The following is a 19,430-nucleotide window of genomic DNA, read 5'->3' on the forward strand; positions in this document are numbered from 1 at the left end:
GCCACCCAAGGATTCTGAAAAGTCCATTTGTGGAGATGGCCACCTGGACTACCCTTAAGAAGACATGCTGTCAACCTCTAGATCCCTCACATGCCTGCACTTTTCGGCTTGCTGCTGCTGCAATCCACGCGTTTTAGATCTGCATAACTCCACCTCTTTTAGCACAGTACCCTCAACCCCCGGCTGTTCCCACCCGCCTCAACACCGTTGGAAGGGAGGAGAACCAATTAAGGCGGGGGGGGTGGAACGAGCAGCTGTCTACCCTTAGCAGGAGGGTTGCTGATTAATTACCTCTCCTGCTGCTGCTGCTGCTGGCTGTCCAGCAGCAGACTGAAGGTGGCTGCTGCTGTGCGCAGGTATATAAAGGCTCAGAGCCTATTATGACACGCGCAGCCAGCGTTCCATTGCCACATTCCGTCTACTGCAGGTGGGATACCTGGATTGCTGAATGTCACTGAGAAGCTCACAGAGACCGCCATAAGCAACAGTTTAAAAGAATGCCACAGACTAATCAACCAAACTTTTTGGGTTGGTTTCTCTTTTATAGTCTGCAGGCATTAAATGAAAGAAGTCAGTGTTCCAGCAGAGGGAGACAACGTTTCAGAAAAGGCATTGTAGCAAACCAAAAAAGAAATTTTAAGCGCAGCAGAGTAACCAGCTCACATACCTGTTAGCTCAGGTGAGTTTAAAAGGCTGCTGTTGATAACAAGGGCATTTGCTAAATAGATGGTGTGTGTGCAACAATATACTGAAAGGTCAATTATATTGTGCAGCTTATCTCACCACCTGTAGTTATTTAGGTGAAAGCTCCAAAATGCTTGCCTAATATGTCTGTTTATCCAAAAGGAAGTATAGAGGGAGAGCTAGATAGATAGCATTGCATTACATTACATTACATGGCAATGCAATGCACAGTTGCTGAAGTTGAACCAAAATGAGCTTGTCATCTGGCTTCTGCAACTTTTAACATGAAAAATCCAATGAGGAGAAGAAAAGCAAAGCCAAAGAGTCCATCCCAAAATCCGACAAACAAGCAAAATGAACAAAAAGCATTGAATTCAATTCTTTCTGATTTTAGAAACTGCATTAAAGAAGGGGTGCACCGGTCCTGGAGATACTGCAATACCAGGTCAATGCGTGGAGTGGACAGAGCAAGCTCTTTTTCCATCTCCCTGTTCTAAAAATCCATTTAATATATGGTCCCCAGATAGGGGACGTATCAGATATTAAACTGATAAGAACAGATACTACACTTGATCTTAGCCAAAAGGCCGAGAAGCGATAACCAGAATTGGTTTCCGACTACGGTGCCACCCAAGGATTCTGAAAAGTCCATTTGTGGAGATGGCCACCTGGACTCCCGTTAAGAAGACATGCTGTCAACCTCTAGATCCCTCACATGCCTGCACTTTTCGGCTTGCTGCTGCTGCAATCCACGCGTTTTAGATCTGCATAACTCCACCTCTTTTAGCACAGTACCCTCAACCCCCGGCTGTTCCCACCCGCCTCAACACCGTTGGAAGGGAGGAGAACCAATTAAGGCGGGGGGGGGGGGTGGAACGAGCAGCTGTCTACCCTTAGCAGGAGGGTTGCTGATTAATTACCTCTCCTGCTGCTGCTGCTGCTGGCTGTCCAGCAGCAGACTGAAGGTGGCTGCTGCTGTGCGCAGGTATATAAAGGCTCAGAGCCTATTATGACACGCGCAGCCAGCGTTCCATTGCCACATTCCGTCTACTGCAGGCGGGATACCTGGATGGCTGAATGTCACTGAGAAGCTCACAGAGACCGCCATAAGCAACAGTTTAAAAGAATGCCACAGACTAATCAACCAAACTTTTTGGGTTGGTTTCTCTTTTATAGTCTGCAGGCATTAAATGAAAGAAGTCAGTGTTCCAGCAGAGGGAGACAACGTTTCAGAAAAGGCATTGTAGCAAACCAAAAAAGAAATTTTAAGCGCAGCAGAGTAACCAGCTCACATACCTGTTAGCTCAGGTGAGTTTAAAAGGCTGCTGTTGATAACAAGGGCATTTGCTAAATAGATGGTGTGTGTGCAACAATATACTGAAAGGTCAATTATATTGTGCAGCTTATCTCACCACCTGTAGTTATTTAGGTGAAAGCTCCAAAATGCTTGCCTAATATGTCTGTTTATCCAAAAGGAAGTATAGAGGGAGAGCTAGATAGATAGCATTGCATTACATTACATTACATGGCAATGCAATGCACAGTTGCTGAAGTTGAACCAAAATGAGCTTGTCATCTGGCTTCTGCAACTTTTAACATGAAAAATCCAATGAGGAGAAGAAAAGCAAAGCCAAAGAGTCCATCCCAAAATCCGACAAACAAGCAAAATGAACAAAAAGCATTGAATTCAATTCTTTCTGATTTTAGAAACTGCATTAAAGAAGGGGTGCACCGGTCCTGGAGATACTGCAATACCAGGTCAATGCGTGGAGTGGACAGAGCAAGCTCTTTTTCCATCTCCCTGTTCTAAAAATCCATTTAATATATGGTCCCCAGATAGGGGACGTATCAGATATTAAACTGATAAGAACAGATACTACACTTGATCTTAGCCAAAAGGCCGAGAAGCGATAACCAGAATTGGTTTCCGACTACGGTGCCACCCAAGGATTCTGAAAAGTCCATTTGTGGAGATGGCCACCTGGACTCCCGTTAAGAAGACATGCTGTCAACCTCTAGATCCCTCACATGCCTGCACTTTTCGGCTTGCTGCTGCTGCAATCCACGCGTTTTAGATCTGCATAACTCCACCTCTTTTAGCACAGTACCCTCAACCCCCGGCTGTTCCCACCCGCCTCAACACCGTTGGAAGGGAGGAGAACCAATTAAGGCGGGGGGGGGGTGGAACGAGCAGCTGTCTACCCTTAGCAGGAGGGTTGCTGATTAATTACCTCTCCTGCTGCTGCTGCTGCTGGCTGTCCAGCAGCAGACTGAAGGTGGCTGCTGCTGTGCGCAGGTATATAAAGGCTCAGAGCCTATTATGACACGCGCAGCCAGCGTTCCATTGCCACATTCCGTCTACTGCAGGCGGGATACCTGGATGGCTGAATGTCACTGAGAAGCTCACAGAGACCGCCATAAGCAACAGTTTAAAAGAATGCCACAGACTAATCAACCAAACTTTTTGGGTTGGTTTCTCTTTTATAGTCTGCAGGCATTAAATGAAAGAAGTCAGTGTTCCAGCAGAGGGAGACAACGTTTCAGAAAAGGCATTGTAGCAAACCAAAAAAGAAATTTTAAGCGCAGCAGAGTAACCAGCTCACATACCTGTTAGCTCAGGTGAGTTTAAAAGGCTGCTGTTGATAACAAGGGCATTTGCTAAATAGATGGTGTGTGTGCAACAATATACTGAAAGGTCAATTATATTGTGCAGCTTATCTCACCACCTGTAGTTATTTAGGTGAAAGCTCCAAAATGCTTGCCTAATATGTCTGTTTATCCAAAAGGAAGTATAGAGGGAGAGCTAGATAGATAGCATTGCATTACATTACATTACATGGCAATGCAATGCACAGTTGCTGAAGTTGAACCAAAATGAGCTTGTCATCTGGCTTCTGCAACTTTTAACATGAAAAATCCAATGAGGAGAAGAAAAGCAAAGCCAAAGAGTCCATCCCAAAATCCGACAAACAAGCAAAATGAACAAAAAGCATTGAATTCAATTCTTTCTGATTTTAGAAACTGCATTAAAGAAGGGGTGCACCGGTCCTGGAGATACTGCAATACCAGGTCAATGCGTGGAGTGGACAGAGCAAGCTCTTTTTCCATCTCCCTGTTCTAAAAATCCATTTAATATATGGTCCCCAGATAGGGGACGTATCAGATATTAAACTGATAAGAACAGATTTTTTGATTGAAGCTGCATCCAAGGCACTGAAAAATGTGACCGAAGTCACACCAAAACAGCGCACGAGGCGAGGATTCATGTGGACCCTTCCCGGAGGAGAGGGTCCCCAATAAACCCTCCCCATCCCTCCGAGCCAGAAGGCCACAGCGAGGGTTAGGGATCTCCGATGCTCTCCCTAGCCGAAGCCGGAGAAGAGCCGTTTTCGTGCTCCCAGCTTCCATCTAGGCTGCCACCCTAGTGGAGCTGGAGCCTGTGTTGGTTTCTCAGCCCAAAGCTGACCGGACCTCCGACCGGGTTTATAAAAATTCCCCTTCCTAGCCCGGAGGCCAGGAATAGGGGGGGTTGCTCAGAAAGTATGATTGGCAAACGTGCGGCGTGCTACGAAGCCAAGTCTTTCTGGGGTTCCCAGTCCCAGTAAGCTTGGACTCCCACCAGGGAGCCTACTCCTGGGGCACATTGCTCCAAAGCCCTCACACTTACCCAGCCTAGAGACTTCGATCCTGGAGGGCCATGTTTTCCATCAGATAACTCTATGAGCCACCTGGCGTACTAACAAGTGCACCAAACCAGTGTGTAATATGCATCAATTTACTAGGGCAGCCCAAGGACAAAACTGCCTTTTCAAAAGATACTACACTTGATCTTAGCCAAAAGGCCGAGAAGCGATAACCAGAATTGGTTTCCGACTACGGTGCCACCCAAGGATTCTGAAAAGTCCATTTGTGGAGATGGCCACCTGGACTCCCGTTAAGAAGACATGCTGTCAACCTCTAGATCCCTCACATGCCTGCACTTTTCGGCTTGCTGCTGCTGCAATCCACGCGTTTTAGATCTGCATAACTCCACCTCTTTTAGCACAGTACCCTCAACCCCCGGCTGTTCCCACCCGCCTCAACACCGTTGGAAGGGAGGAGAACCAATTAAGGAGGGGGGGGGGTGGAACGAGCAGCTGTCTACCCTTAGCAGGAGGGTTGCTGATTAATTACCTCTCCTGCTGCTGCTGCTGCTGGCTGTCCAGCAGCAGACTGAAGGTGGCTGCTGCTGTGCGCAGGTATATAAAGGCTCAGAGCCTATTATGACACGCGCAGCCAGCGTTCCATTGCCACATTCCGTCTACTGCAGGCGGGATACCTGGATGGCTGAATGTCACTGAGAAGCTCACAGAGACCGCCATAAGCAACAGTTTAAAAGAATGCCACAGACTAATCAACCAAACTTTTTGGGTTGGTTTCTCTTTTATAGTCTGCAGGCATTAAATGAAAGAAGTCAGTGTTCCAGCAGAGGGAGACAACGTTTCAGAAAAGGCATTGTAGCAAACCAAAAAAGAAATTTTAAGCGCAGCAGAGTAACCAGCTCACATACCTGTTAGCTCAGGTGAGTTTAAAAGGCTGCTGTTGATAACAAGGGCATTTGCTAAATAGATGGTGTGTGTGCAACAATATACTGAAAGGTCAATTATATTGTGCAGCTTATCTCACCACCTGTAGTTATTTAGGTGAAAGCTCCAAAATGCTTGCCTAATATGTCTGTTTATCCAAAAGGAAGTATAGAGGGAGAGCTAGATAGATAGCATTGCATTACATTACATTACATGGCAATGCAATGCACAGTTGCTGAACTTGAACCAAAATGAGCTTGTCATCTGGCTTCTGCAACTTTTAACATGAAAAATCCAATGAGGAGAAGAAAAGCAAAGCCAAAGAGTCCATCCCAAAATCCGACAAACAAGCAAAATGAACAAAAAGCATTGAATTCAATTCTTTCTGATTTTAGAAACTGCATTAAAGAAGGGGTGCACCGGTCCTGGAGATACTGCAATACCAGGTCAATGCATGGAGTGGACAGAGCAAGCTCTTTTTCCATCTCCCTGTTCTAAAAATCCATTTAATATATGGTCCCCAGATAGGGGACGTATCAGATATTAAACTGATAAGAACAGATACTACACTTGATCTTAGCCAAAAGGCCGAGAAGCGATAACCAGAATTGGTTTCCGACTACGGTGCCACCCAAGGATTCTGAAAAGTCCATTTGTGGAGATGGCCACCTGGACTCCCGTTAAGAAGACATGCTGTCAACCTCTAGATCCCTCACATGCCTGCACTTTTCGGCTTGCTGCTGCTGCAATGAACGCGTTTTAGATCTGCATAACTCCACCTCTTTTAGCACAGTACCCTCAACCCCCGGCTGTTCCCACCCGCCTCAACACCGTTGGAAGGGAGGAGAACCAATTAAGGCGGGGGGGGGGGTGGAACGAGCAGCTGTCTACCCTTAGCAGGAGGGTTGCTGATTAATTACCTCTCCTGCTGCTGCTGCTGCTGGCTGTCCAGCAGCAGACTGAAGGTGGCTGCTGCTGTGCGCAGGTATATAAAGGCTCAGAGCCTATTATGACACGCGCAGCCAGCGTTCCATTGCCACATTCCGTCTACTGCAGGCGGGATACCTGGATGGCTGAATGTCACTGAGAAGCTCACAGAGACCGCCATAAGCAACAGTTTAAAAGAATGCCACAGACTAATCAACCAAACTTTTTGGGTTGGTTTCTCTTTTATAGTCTGCAGGCATTAAATGAAAGAAGTCAGTGTTCCAGCAGAGGGAGACAACGTTTCAGAAAAGGCATTGTAGCAAACCAAAAAAGAAATTTTAAGCGCAGCAGAGTAACCAGCTCACATACCTGTTAGCTCAGGTGAGTTTAAAAGGCTGCTGTTGATAACAAGGGCATTTGCTAAATAGATGGTGTGTGTGCAACAATATACTGAAAGGTCAATTATATTGTGCAGCTTATCTCACCACCTGTAGTTATTTAGGTGAAAGCTCCAAAATGCTTGCCTAATATGTCTGTTTATCCAAAAGGAAGTATAGAGGGAGAGCTAGATAGATAGCATTGCATTACATTACATTACATGGCAATGCAATGCACAGTTGCTGAAGTTGAACCAAAATGAGCTTGTCATCTGGCTTCTGCAACTTTTAACATGAAAAATCCAATGAGGAGAAGAAAAGCAAAGCCAAAGAGTCCATCCCAAAATCCGACAAACAAGCAAAATGAACAAAAAGCATTGAATTCAATTCTTTCTGATTTTAGAAACTGCATTAAAGAAGGGGTGCACCGGTCCTGGAGATACTGCAATACCAGGTCAATGCGTGGAGTGGACAGAGCAAGCTCTTTTTCCATCTCCCTGTTCTAAAAATCCATTTAATATATGGTCCCCAGATAGGGGACGTATCAGATATTAAACTGATAAGAACAGATTTTTTGATTGAATATATCTTTTATTAGCACAAAAAATAAGTTAACAGACAGTGTACAGTGCCGCAGCCCAGTACACACAGAATTCTACATCATATTTACATAGCATGAGGATACGACGCACTAACTAGACACATCACACCCCTATGCTACACAAAACACTCAATCTGAAAGAAAAAGCATGTCAATCAATACAGTACGACGAATCATGATAAGGGATGGGGATTGGGAAAAAGGGGATGGGGAGGGGAAAATCACAGGCCCGAAGCTTTATTGAAAGACAAGACACATAAGGGGAGAGGAGGAGGAGGGGTTTAGTCCTCATCCTCGTCCTCCGGACCGTCCACGATGGAATAGTCTCTGAGCAGGCTGTGGATCAGCCTGCGGCAGTCCTGGATGGACATCCTCTCCCTCCTCAAGATGAGCCGGTTCCTGGCGACCCAAACGGCATCCTTGAAGCAGTTCATAAGGCGCCAAGCCTCCTGGATGGCTCCGACGGTATGAACCCCAGGGAAGAGTCCGTAAAGCACAGAATGGTGCGATAGGCTCGCCCTGGGGACAGAGTTCCTCAGGTCGTCCTCAAGGGCAGTCAACAGGCGCTGTGCAAATCCGCAGTCCCAAAAAGTGTGCAAAGATGTTTCCTCCACGAAGGGGCACCTTGGGCAGTACCGGGTCTTGCACAGGTTCCGGGCATGCATGAATGACCGGACGGGCAGTCCGCCCTGAATCGCCATCCACGACAAGTCCTTGTGCCCGTTGGTCAGCCTGTCAGACGACACATTTGTCCACACAGTCTCCAGCGTGTCCTGGTGAAGTCCTTTGATGTTCTCCACGTCATCCTTGGCTCTGATGAGCTTGTGGATAGTTTTGGGCTTCCACAAGTCGGGCTTGAGTCCCTCCAGTTGATGTTCCCCCACAAATCGAACGACGTCTCCGTAGAACCATGGCGTCGTCCAGTTGTAGGGGAAGGAGCTGTCCCACTTGTCCCAGCCGAGTCGCCTCCAAAGAGGAAGCAGGAAGAAGCGAGACATGGACCTGCCCGCGGAGCCATTCTTGACTTGCAAAGTCCGGCGGACACAATCACACACAAAAGAGGATCGCAGGAGGGTGGGGATATCTGGAACGCCCTTCCCACCCTTGCGAGGCTCCTTGTACATGACGGCCCGCCTGACTCTGTCCATCTTGGATCCCCAGACAAAGTGAAACACTGTTCTGGTAATGGCCCTGCACACAGTGACGTGTGGGGGCCAGGCCTGCGCCGTGTACTGCAAGACGGGCAGGACCTCTTTACGCAGGACGAGTGCCTTACCCTCACAAGTGAGGTGTCTGAGGCTCCAGAATCCGATCCGTTGCTTCACTTTGGCCAAGCGTTCTTCCCAGGACTTGAGGGCCGCTCCTTCCTTCCCGAACCAGACTCCCAGCACCTTGAGGAAATCCGGTTGAATGTTGAAGGGGAAGAGGGCGGAGGAGGCCGGCTGCCAATCCCCGAAGAGCATGGCTTCCGACTTCCTGCAGTTGACTTTGGCCCCTGAAGCCCGGCCGAACCTCTCACACGTCTGGACGAGGGCGTCGACTGAACCACGATCAGCGCAGAAGACGGTGACGTCGTCCATGTAGAGCGAGCACTTGACCTCGTGTCGTCCCGGACCCGGTGCGGTGATCCCTCTGATCTCTCCATTCTGCCGGATAGCCTCTGCGAAGAGTTCTATAACACAAACAAAAAGAAGAGGTGATAGAGGGCAGCCTTGTCTGACCCCAGAGAGGACAGGGAAGGGGTCAGTCTTCCAGCCGTTCACCAACACCGAGCTGTGGATATCAAAATACATCAGACGGACATACGAACAAAACATGTTACCCAAACCTAACCGGTGCAGAGCTCGGCCCATGAACTCGTGGGAAACCCGGTCGAAGGCCTTCTCCTGATCCAAGGAGACCAGGGCCGCGTGTGCGCGGCGGACCTTGATGTACTCGACCGTGTCCCGCACGAGAGCGAGGCTGTCTGCGATGCGACGTCCAGGGATGCCGCAGGTCTGGTCCGGGTGGATGATCCGTCCGATGACCGTCTTAAGTCGTGTCGCCATCGTCTTGGCCAGGATCTTGTAGTCCACGTTGAGCAGAGTGATGGGACGCCAATTCCTCAGGTCGCACCTCTCTCCCTTCCGCTTCTACAGGATCGTGACCATTCCTTCCCTCAAAGATGGAGGCATTCTACCCTCCACCACCATCTCCTCGTACAGGTCCAACAGGTCCGGACAGATGAGGTCTCCCAGCGCTACATAGAGCTCCGCTGGAAGACCATCACTGCCCGGGGTCCTGCCGGTCCTAAAGGATTTAGCGGCAGAGAGCAATTCGCCCACCATCAGAGGTTTGTCCAAGGCTGCCGTGCCTGCAGGATCAAGATGGTTAGTGATACCTGACAGGAACTTATCAGCAGCGTCGGGGTCGGTAGTCTTGTGGGAGTAGAGTTCGCTGTAGAAGTCGCTGACGACCCTCATCACGTCCTCCTTCCCACGTCGCATGTTTCCGCTCTCGTCTCGCAGCTCGTTCAGGGGCGTGTGACCGGCATGAAGTTTCCTGAAAAAGAATGAGTTACATTTCTCACCCTTCTCCAGATTCTCCACTTTGGAACGGAAGACGATTCGCTTGGACTCCTCCTCAAAGTGCCTTTTCAGGCTCTTCTTGGTCTCCTCCAGCTCCTCCCTCACGTCCCAGCCGCAGTGAAGAAGGTCCTGCAGCGACCGCAGCTCGCGCTGCAGCCCTCTGAAGTCCCTCCTCTTCTCACACGCCTGTTGTCGACCCTTGGCCTGAAAGAAACAGCGAAACTCAAGTTTAACATATTCCCACCAATCAGAGACTGTTTGGAAGCTACCCTTGTAGGACTGCCACATTGCGTAGGCTGCTCTCAGCTCCTCCACGACTTCATCCTGAGCCAGCAGAGCACAATTCAGCTTCCAGGAGCCGGGGCCGGACGGAAAACCGTCGCCGAGGACACCTTGTAAGTGAATGGCTCTGTGGTCGGAGAAGAAGCAGGGGACCATCGAGTGCCTACTCTGCCTGACTGCCCGAGAGGTGAACACAAAGTCAATCCTGGAGCGGAGTGAGCCATCGGGTCGGCTCCACGAATAGTTCGTGGTGCCTCTCCCCATGGAGCCCACCACGTCCTGAAGAGAGGCCTCGGTTACCATCTCGATGAGCAGCTTGGACGTGATGTCCAACTTGGCAGATGTGCCAGAACTACGACCATCCTCCTCGATGGGGCAGTTGAAATCCCCGGCCATCACTAAGGTCCTGGTGGTGGCAAGCTGAAGCCGCAGGGTCTGGAAAAGCTCCAAACGCTCATTCTTCAGTGGGGACGCATACACGTTGATGAACCTGACAGGTTCTCCTGCCCAGTTGCCATCTACAACAAGAGCCCTGCCGCAGATGAGCTCCTGGACGGACTCAAGCGTGAATGCGCCCCCCCTGATCAGAATTGCGACCCCCGCAGACTTGCAGTCACCCCCACCGGACCAGTAGGATGGACCGTGGGACCACTCCCTGGCCAGATGTTTGAAGGACCTAGAGGAGGGAAGGGAACATTCCTGCAACATATAAACATCACACAACTGGGAAGTAAGGAAGGCATAAATAGTCTGACGTCTGAACTTGTCCTTGATGCTCCTGACATTAATGGAAAATAAGTTAATATTAGCCATCATGTAGGGAAAAAAGAAAAAGTTAGCGCAGGCAATACACCTTAGTTACCACTCCGGTCGGGTGGTCCCTCGTCGGTGTTAACTGCTGGTGACGGGATCACCAGCAGGCCCTCTTCCTCCATCTGGTCAAGCAGCGCGGCCTCGATCTCGGCGACCACCAGTTCCTCCTCTTCTGGCTCGGCCACCAGGGTCTCAACCATGTGCTCCATCTCTTCTGGCTCAGGGAGGGTATCCTCCTTTTCGCCTACGAAATCCAGAATCTTCTTTTTGGAGGATTCAGTAGCAGGGCTGTCCTCCACCTTCCTCTTTCCCCGGGTTGGAACTGGGGAGACAAGAAGGGGAAAATCCTCCTCGGAATAGATAGCGGCGGGTGGAGGAAAGGTTAATTCCACCGCTACCATGGTCTGGGGAGGGAGAGTGGCTGCCGGGGCAGGGGAAAGGACACCTGCTGAGGAGTAGGGGAAGGAGGAAGAGGAAGTGGAATCCTCAGCAGGGGTGGCCGGGGTGGGGGGGGATTGGACGGGGGTGGCAGGGGGAGGGATCGAGAGAGGGGTGACAGAACTCTTACCCTCCTTTGACTTTTTCTTCTGCTTCGGAGCTGTTGGGACCGTCGCTGGGGCTTTGGCCACCGACTCCTTGACCGCTTTGGCCTTGGTCATCTCGGCCTTGGCCGCTGGGGCCTTGGTCGTCGCGTCCTTGACCTTCACAGGCCTGGTCGTCGGGGCCTTGTCCTCCGGAGCTGGGGTCGTCGCAACCACCGATGCCCAGGATCTCTCACGCTTGGGGCAATCCTTGTATAGATGAGCCGCCAGCCCACACAGGTTGCAGGACGTCTTCTTCGGGCAGTCCTTCGAGCTGTGTCCCGTCACTCGACAAATCCTGCAGGCATCCTCCTTGCAGTCCTTCATCTCGTGGCCGTTCTTGCCGCATCTCCTGCAGTTCCGCGGCATGTCCGGGTAATAGATGAGGCCGTAGGAGTTGCCCAGGGAGAATGTCGGGGGCAGGTGCCGAAGTCCGTCTGAGTACGCCAGGTCCCTGTGAAGTCTAACGGTCACCGACCACTTACCTGTCCAGAAGCCGAGTCCATTCAGGATGTGAGAGGGTTCCTTCACAACCAAACAGAAGCGTCTCAGGAAGGTACAGATGTCTTGGCCTGGGGTGTGCGGGTTGCGCATGGAGACCGTGATCCTCCTTTCGTCCCTCTGGATAGGGCAGCTACCTGTAAAGGCAGAGAAAGAATTATCCGGTCCTTTTGCGCTTACCATTTCCCAGAACCTCCTGCAGGTGTTCACAGTGGCGAAGGTGACGAAGAAGATCCCCGTCAAGAAGGTCTGGATGCTGAGGGTGTCCGACCTGGAGAAGCCTCGATCCAGCAGCATCTTCTGGCAGAACACGTCCGAGGACATGTCCGGCACCCTCCCATCCACTTCCTTCAGCTTCAGGGCCACCGTCTGCCGCATCCATGGCTCCAGGGCTGGAGCTTCGTGGCGGGGCTTCTGGGGTCCCTTCTGCTGGCCAGTCGTGGAGGCAGAGTCCTTGGGGTCAGAATCGGCTCCTGGCTGGGCCCTCCTGGCTGTCCCCTGCTCCAGGCTCTTCTTTTCAGCCTTCCTCGCAGCGCTTGCCATGGCTTTCCTCCTGCAGTTACTTCTTGGAGCTGGATCTGGAACTCTTCCCGGAATGGGTGGAGCTATGCAGATTCTTCTCCCGTCGTGTTCTGGACAAATTCCCCGAAAGGTCTTTGTCTCGATGATTTTCTTCCTCGAAGATTCCACAGGACAGCCCGATTCTTCTCCGAGTCTTCGTCTTCTTCTGGATTCTTTAGAGCTTCTTCCTCCCACCGATATCCGCCTTCCTTCTCCGATGTCAGCTGGGCTCCGAAGCTCTTCTCCTTCCGAGTTCGATCGCTCTCGTCAAGTGTAGATCGTAGCTCTTGTGTTCTTAAAAGAACAGATACTACACTTGATCTTAGCCAAAAGGCCGAGAAGCGATAACCAGAATTGGTTTCCGACTACGGTGCCACCCAAGGATTCTGAAAAGTCCATTTGTGGAGATGGCCACCTGGACTCCCGTTAAGAAGACATGCTGTCAACCTCTAGATCCCTCACATGCCTGCACTTTTCGGCTTGCTGCTGCTGCAATCCACGCGTTTTAGATCTGCATAACTCCACCTCTTTTAGCACAGTACACTCAACCCCCGGCTGTTCCCACCCGCCTCAACACCGTTGGAAGGGAGGAGAACCAATTAAGGCGGGGGGGGTGGAACGAGCAGCTGTCTACCCTTAGCAGGAGGGTTGCTGATTAATTACCTCTCCTGCTGCTGCTGCTGCTGGCTGTCCAGCAGCAGACTGAAGGTGGCTGCTGCTGTGCGCAGGTATATAAAGGCTCAGAGCCTATTATGACACGCGCAGCCAGCGTTCCATTGCCACATTCCGTCTACTGCAGGCGGGATACCTGGATGGCTGAATGTCACTGAGAAGCTCACAGAGACCGCCATAAGCAACAGTTTAAAAGAATGCCACAGACTAATCAACCAAACTTTTTGGGTTGGTTTCTCTTTTATAGTCTGCAGGCATTAAATGAAAGAAGTCAGTGTTCCAGCAGAGGGAGACAACGTTTCAGAAAAGGCATTGTAGCAAACCAAAAAAGAAATTTTAAGTGCAGCAGAGTAACCAGCTCACATACCTGTTAGCTCAGGTGAGTTTAAAAGGCTGCTGTTGATAACAAGGGCATTTGCTAAATAGATGGTGTGTGTGCAACAATATACTGAAAGGTCAATTATATTGTGCAGCTTATCTCACCACCTGTAGTTATTTAGGTGAAAGCTCCAAAATGCTTGCCTAATATGTCTGTTTATCCAAAAGGAAGTATAGAGGGAGAGCTAGATAGATAGCATTGCATTACATTACATTACATGGCAATGCAACGCACAGTTGCAGAAGTTGAACCAAAATGAGCTTGTCATCTGGCTTCTGCAACTTTTAACATGAAAAATCCAATGAGGAGAAGAAAAGCAAAGCCAAAGAGTCCATCCCAAAATCCGACAAACCAGCAAAATGAACAAAAAGCATTGAATTCAATTCTTTCTGATTTTAGAAACTGCATTAAAGAAGGGGTGCACCGGTCCTGGAGATACTGCAATACCAGGTCAATGCGTGGAGTGGACAGAGCAAGCTCTTTTTCCATCTCCCTGTTCTAAAAATCCATTTAATATATGGTCCCCAGATAGGGGACGTATCAGATATTAAACTGATAAGAACAGATACTACACTTGATCTTAGCCAAAAGGCCGAGAAGCGATAACCAGAATTGGTTTCCGACTACGGTGCCACCCAAGGATTCTGAAAAGTCCATTTGTGGAGATGGCCACCTGGACTCCCGTTAAGAAGACATGCTGTCAACCTCTAGATCCCTCACATGCCTGCACTTTTCGGCTTGCTGCTGCTGCAATCCACGCGTTTTAGATCTGCATAACTCCACCTCTTTTAGCACAGTACCCTCAACCCCCGGCTGTTCCCACCCGCCTCAACACCGTTGGAAGGGAGGAGAACCAATTAAGGCGGGGGGGGGGGTGGAACGTGCAGCTGTCTACCCTTAGCAGGAGGGTTGCTGATTAATTACCTCTCCTGCTGCTGCTGCTGCTGGCTGTCCAGCAGCAGACTGAAGGTGGCTGCTGCTGTGCGCAGGTATATAAAGGCTCAGAGCCTATTATGACACGCGCAGCCAGCGTTCCATTGCCACATTCCGTCTACTGCAGGTGGGATACCTGGATGGCTGAATGTCACTGAGAAGCTCACAGAGACCGCCATAAGCAACAGTTTAAAAGAATGCCACAGACTAATCAACCAAACTTTTTGGGTTGGTTTCTCTTTTATAGTCTGCAGGCATTAAATGAAAGAAGTCAGTGTTCCAGCAGAGGGAGACAACGTTTCAGAAAAGGCATTGTAGCAAACCAAAAAAGAAATTTTAAGCGCAGCAGAGTAACCAGCTCACATACCTGTTAGCTCAGGTGAGTTTAAAAGGCTGCTGTTGATAACAAGGGCATTTGCTAAATAGATGGTGTGTGTGCAACAATATACTGAAAGGTCAATTATATTGTGCAGCTTATCTCACCACCTGTAGTTATTTAGGTGAAAGCTCCAAAATGCTTGCCTAATATGTCTGTTTATCCAAAAGGAAGTATAGAGGGAGAGCTAGATAGATAGCATTGCATTACATTACATTACATGGCAATGCAATGCACAGTTGCTGAAGTTGAACCAAAATGAGCTTGTCATCTGGCTTCTGCAACTTTTAACATGAAAAATCCAATGAGGAGAAGAAAAGCAAAGCCAAAGAGTCCATCCCAAAATCCGACAAACAAGCAAAATGAACAAAAAGCATTGAATTCAATTCTTTCTGATTTTAGAAACTGCATTAAAGAAGGGGTGCACCGGTCCTGGAGATACTGCAATACCAGGTCAATGCGTGGAGTGGACAGAGCAAGCTCTTTTTCCATCTCCCTGTTCTAAAAATCCATTTAATATATGGTCCCCAGATAGGGGACGTATCAGATATTAAACTGATAAGAACAGATACTACACTTGATCTTAGCCAAAAGGCCGAGAAGCGATAACCAGAATTGGTTTCCGACTACGGTGCCACCCAAGGATTCTGAAAAGTCCATTTGTGGAGATGGCCACCTGGACTCCCGTTAAGAAGACATGCTGTCAACCTCTAGATCCCTCACATGCCTGCACTTTTCGGCTTGCTGCTGCTGCAATCCACGCGTTTTAGATCTGCATAACTCCACCTCTTTTAGCACAGTACCCTCAACCCCCGGCTGTTCCCACCCGCCTCAACACCGTTGGAAGGGAGGAGAACCAATTAAGGCGGGGGGGGGGTGGAACGAGCAGCTGTCTACCCTTAGCAGGAGGGTTGCTGATTAATTACCTCTCCTGCTGCTGCTGCTGCTGGCTGTCCAGCAGCAGACTGAAGGTGGCTGCTGCTGTGCGCAGGTATATAAAGGCTCAGAGCCTATTATGACACGCGCAGCCAGCGTTCCATTGCCACATTCCGTCTACTGCAGGCGGGATACCTGGATGGCTGAATGTCACTGAGAAGCTCACAGAGACCGCCATAAGCAACAGTTTAAAAGAATGCCACAGACTAATCAACCAAACTTTTTGGGTTGGTTTCTCTTTTATAGTCTGCAGGCATTAAATGAAAGAAGTCAGTGTTCCAGCAGAGGGAGACAACGTTTCAGAAAAGGCATTGTAGCAAACCAAAAAAGAAATTTTAAGCGCAGCAGAGTAACCAGCTCACATACCTGTTAGCTCAGGTGAGTTTAAAAGGCTGCTGTTGATAACAAGGGCATTTGCTAAATAGATGGTGTGTGTGCAACAATATACTGAAAGGTCAATTATATTGTGCAGCTTATCTCACCACCTGTAGTTATTTAGGTGAAAGCTCCAAAATGCTTGCCTAATATGTCTGTTTATCCAAAAGGAAGTATAGAGGGAGAGCTAGATAGATAGCATTGCATTACATTACATTACATGGCAATGCAATGCACAGTTGCTGAAGTTGAACCAAAATGAGCTTGTCATCTGGCTTCTGCAACTTTTAACATGAAAAATCCAATGAGGAGAAGAAAAGCAAAGCCAAAGAGTCCATCCCAAAATCCGACAAACAAGCAAAATGAACAAAAAGCATTGAATTCAATTCTTTCTGATTTTAGAAACTGCATTAAAGAAGGGGTGCACCGGTCCTGGAGATACTGCAATACCAGGTCAATGCGTGGAGTGGACAGAGCAAGCTCTTTTTCCATCTCCCTGTTCTAAAAATCCATTTAATATATGGTCCCCAGATAGGGGACGTATCAGATATTAAACTGATAAGAACAGATACTACACTTGATCTTAGCCAAAAGGCCGAGAAGCGATAACCAGAATTGGTTTCCGACTACGGTGCCACCCAAGGATTCTGAAAAGTCCATTTGTGGAGATGGCCACCTGGACTCCCGTTAAGAAGACATGCTGTCAACCTCTAGATCCCTCACATGCCTGCACTTTTCGGCTTGCTGCTGCTGCAATCCACGCGTTTTAGATCTGCATAACTCCACCTCTTTTAGCACAGTACCCTCAACCCCCGGCTGTTCCCACCCGCCTCAACACCGTTGGAAGGGAGGAGAACCAATTAAGGCGGGGGGGGGGTGGAACGAGCAGCTGTCTACCCTTAGCAGGAGGGTTGCTGATTTATTACCTCTCCTGCTGCTGCTGCTGCTGGCTGTCCAGCAGCAGACTGAAGGTGGCTGCTGCTGTGCGCAGGTATATAAAGGCTCGGAGCCTATTATGACACGCGCAGCCAGCGTTCCATTGCCACATTCCGTCTACTGCAGGCGGGATACCTGGATGGCTGAATGTCACTGAGAAGCTCACAGAGACCGCCATAAGCAACAGTTTAAAAGAATGCCACAGACTAATCAACCAAACTTTTTGGGTTGGTTTCTCTTTTATAGTCTGCAGGCATTAAATGAAAGAAGTCAGTGTTCCAGCAGAGGGAGACAACGTTTCAGAAAAGGCATTGTAGCAAACCAAAAAAGAAATTTTAAGCGCAGCAGAGTAACCAGCTCACATACCTGTTAGCTCAGGTGAGTTTAAAAGGCTGCTGTTGATAACAAGGGCATTTGCTAAATAGATGGTGTGTGTGCAACAATATACTGAAAGGTCAATTATATTGTGCAGCTTATCTCACCACCTGTAGTTATTTAGGTGAAAGCTCCAAAATGCTTGCCTAATATGTCTGTTTATCCAAAAGGAAGTATAGAGGGAGAGCTAGATAGATAGCATTGCATTACATTACATTACATGGCAATGCAATGCACAGTTGCTGAAGTTGAACCAAAATGAGCTTGTCATCTGGCTTCTGCAACTTTTAACATGAAAAATCCAATGAGGAGAAGAAAAGCAAAGCCAAAGAGTCCATCCCAAAATCCGACAAACAAGCAAAATGAACAAAAAGCATTGAATTCAATTCTTTCTGATTTTAGAAACTGCATTAAAGAAGGGGTGCACCGGTCCTGGAGATACTGCAATACCAGGTCAATGCGTGGAGTGGACAGAGCAAGCTCTTTTTCCATCTCCCTGTTCTAAAAATCCATTTAATATATGGTCCGCAGATAGGGGACGTATCAGATATTAAACTGATAAGAACAGATTTTTTTTTTTTTTTTGAAAGCCCGAAATCGTGTACAAAACCCGAGTGCGCTTAAAAAAGTGACAAGTGCCACAAAAAAAGTGCACTAGGATGCTGGTCTTCTTGAAACCCTCTCCAAAAGGAGAAGGGTCCCCCAAACCATTCCCCGTCCCTCCGAGCCAAAAGGCCACAGCGAGGAACAGGGACAAAAAGCCACCTCCAGCCGAAGCCAGAGGCGACCCAATCTTACCCCCAGCACCTGCCCGAGTTCTCACCCGAGCAAGGCACTGGGAGCCAAAGACTGTGCTCCCCTCCCGGAAGAGGGGAGCCAACAACGCTCTCCTCCCGAAAGAGGAGAGCCAGGGGGGTTCAGGGGGGAGCGGAACCTGATGGCCACACACTCCCCCCCTAGACCTGCCAAGAGAGGAACCCGTAAGGGAACCGCATCCCGACAAAATCCTAGTAGGACGTGACACACGTGAATAAGTGGACACACAGTGACAAAGAAATTAAATAAATAGTGAAGGTTTCACAGTATAATACTGCCCGGACCTTCGACCGGGAATTGAAAAATTCCCCATCCTAAGGCCAGAAGGCCCGGAATAAGGGTGTGTGCGAAGAAAGAAAATTTGAAGTGCTTGTGCAAATGTGCCATAAACTCAAGTGGGGTTCCCAATCCCAGTGAGTTAAGGCACCCCAGGGTCACCACTCCTGGGGCACTTCACACTTCGGGCTTTCGATCTTCCCCGGCCCAATGGCGTCGATCCTGGGGGGCCATGATTTCCACCATATGACTATATTAGCCACCTGGCGTACTAACAAGCGCCTAAACCCCAGTGTGCATAATGTATCAATCTACTAGGGCGGCCAACATCCAAAACCGCCTTTTCGAAAGATACTACACTTGATCTTAGCCAAAAGGCCGAGAAGCGATAACCAGAATTGGTTTCCGACTACGGTGCCACCCAAGGATTCTGAAAAGTCCATTTGTGGAGATGGCCACCTGGACTCCCGTTAAGAAGACATGCTGTCAACCTCTAGATCCCTCACATGCCTGCACTTTTCGGCTTGCTGCTGCTGCAATCCACGCGTTTTAGATCTGCATAACTCCACCTCTTTTAGCACAGTACCCTCAACCCCCGGCTGTTCCCACCCGCCTCAACACCGTTGGAAGGGAGGAGAACCAATTAAGGCGGGGGGGGGGGTGGAACGAGCAGCTGTCTACCCTTAGCAGGAGGGTTGCTGATTAATTACCTCTCCTGCTGCTGCTGCTGCTGGCTGTCCAGCAGCAGACTGAAGGTGGCTGCTGCTGTGCGCAGGTATATAAAGGCTCAGAGCCTATTATGACACGCGCAGCCAGCGTTCCATTGCCACATTCCGTCTACTGCAGGCGGGATACCTGGATGGCTGAATGTCACTGAGAAGCTCACAGAGACCGCCA

At 49.2% G+C, this 19,430-nt stretch overlaps 9 non-coding genes and 3 pseudogenes across 9 annotated transcripts; all 12 read right to left on the bottom strand.

The window, feature by feature from the left end:
- Positions 1 to 1,092: 1,092 nt before the first annotated feature.
- LOC141226716 (U2 spliceosomal RNA) lies at positions 1,093 to 1,283 on the bottom strand. The gene has a single exon (XR_012293840.1). It is a non-coding gene; the product is annotated as a U2 spliceosomal RNA (small nuclear RNA).
- Positions 1,284 to 2,405: 1,122 nt separating this feature from the next.
- LOC141226717 (U2 spliceosomal RNA) lies at positions 2,406 to 2,596 on the bottom strand. Its single transcript, XR_012293841.1, has one exon. It is a non-coding gene; the product is annotated as a U2 spliceosomal RNA (small nuclear RNA).
- Positions 2,597 to 3,716: 1,120 nt separating this feature from the next.
- On the bottom strand, positions 3,717 to 3,898 carry LOC141226239 (U2 spliceosomal RNA). The gene has a single exon (XR_012293462.1). It is a non-coding gene; the product is annotated as a U2 spliceosomal RNA (small nuclear RNA).
- Positions 3,899 to 4,422: 524 nt separating this feature from the next.
- LOC141226356 (U2 spliceosomal RNA) lies at positions 4,423 to 4,538 on the bottom strand (annotated as a pseudogene).
- A 1,120-nt stretch (positions 4,539 to 5,658) lies between these two features.
- LOC141226002 (U2 spliceosomal RNA) lies at positions 5,659 to 5,849 on the bottom strand. The gene has a single exon (XR_012293232.1). It is a non-coding gene; the product is annotated as a U2 spliceosomal RNA (small nuclear RNA).
- Positions 5,850 to 6,970: 1,121 nt separating this feature from the next.
- On the bottom strand, positions 6,971 to 7,163 carry LOC141226258 (U2 spliceosomal RNA). Its single transcript, XR_012293472.1, has one exon. It is a non-coding gene; the product is annotated as a U2 spliceosomal RNA (small nuclear RNA).
- A 5,564-nt stretch (positions 7,164 to 12,727) lies between these two features.
- LOC141226336 (U2 spliceosomal RNA) lies at positions 12,728 to 12,805 on the bottom strand (annotated as a pseudogene).
- Positions 12,806 to 13,923: 1,118 nt separating this feature from the next.
- Positions 13,924 to 14,114, bottom strand: LOC141226718 (U2 spliceosomal RNA). The gene has a single exon (XR_012293842.1). It is a non-coding gene; the product is annotated as a U2 spliceosomal RNA (small nuclear RNA).
- Positions 14,115 to 15,235: 1,121 nt separating this feature from the next.
- Positions 15,236 to 15,426, bottom strand: LOC141226719 (U2 spliceosomal RNA). Its single transcript, XR_012293843.1, has one exon. It is a non-coding gene; the product is annotated as a U2 spliceosomal RNA (small nuclear RNA).
- A 1,120-nt stretch (positions 15,427 to 16,546) lies between these two features.
- Positions 16,547 to 16,737, bottom strand: LOC141226720 (U2 spliceosomal RNA). The gene has a single exon (XR_012293844.1). It is a non-coding gene; the product is annotated as a U2 spliceosomal RNA (small nuclear RNA).
- A 1,120-nt stretch (positions 16,738 to 17,857) lies between these two features.
- Positions 17,858 to 18,044, bottom strand: LOC141226317 (U2 spliceosomal RNA). Its single transcript, XR_012293520.1, has one exon. It is a non-coding gene; the product is annotated as a U2 spliceosomal RNA (small nuclear RNA).
- Positions 18,045 to 18,831: 787 nt separating this feature from the next.
- Positions 18,832 to 18,923, bottom strand: LOC141226381 (U2 spliceosomal RNA; annotated as a pseudogene).
- Positions 18,924 to 19,430: the final 507 nt, after the last annotated feature.

Source organism: Phyllobates terribilis, unplaced genomic scaffold (assembly GCF_046119375.1).
Source record: "Phyllobates terribilis strain yellow unplaced genomic scaffold, ASM4611937v1 Scaffold_414__1_contigs__length_1644244, whole genome shotgun sequence".
Lineage (NCBI taxonomy): Eukaryota > Metazoa > Chordata > Amphibia > Anura > Dendrobatidae > Phyllobates > Phyllobates terribilis.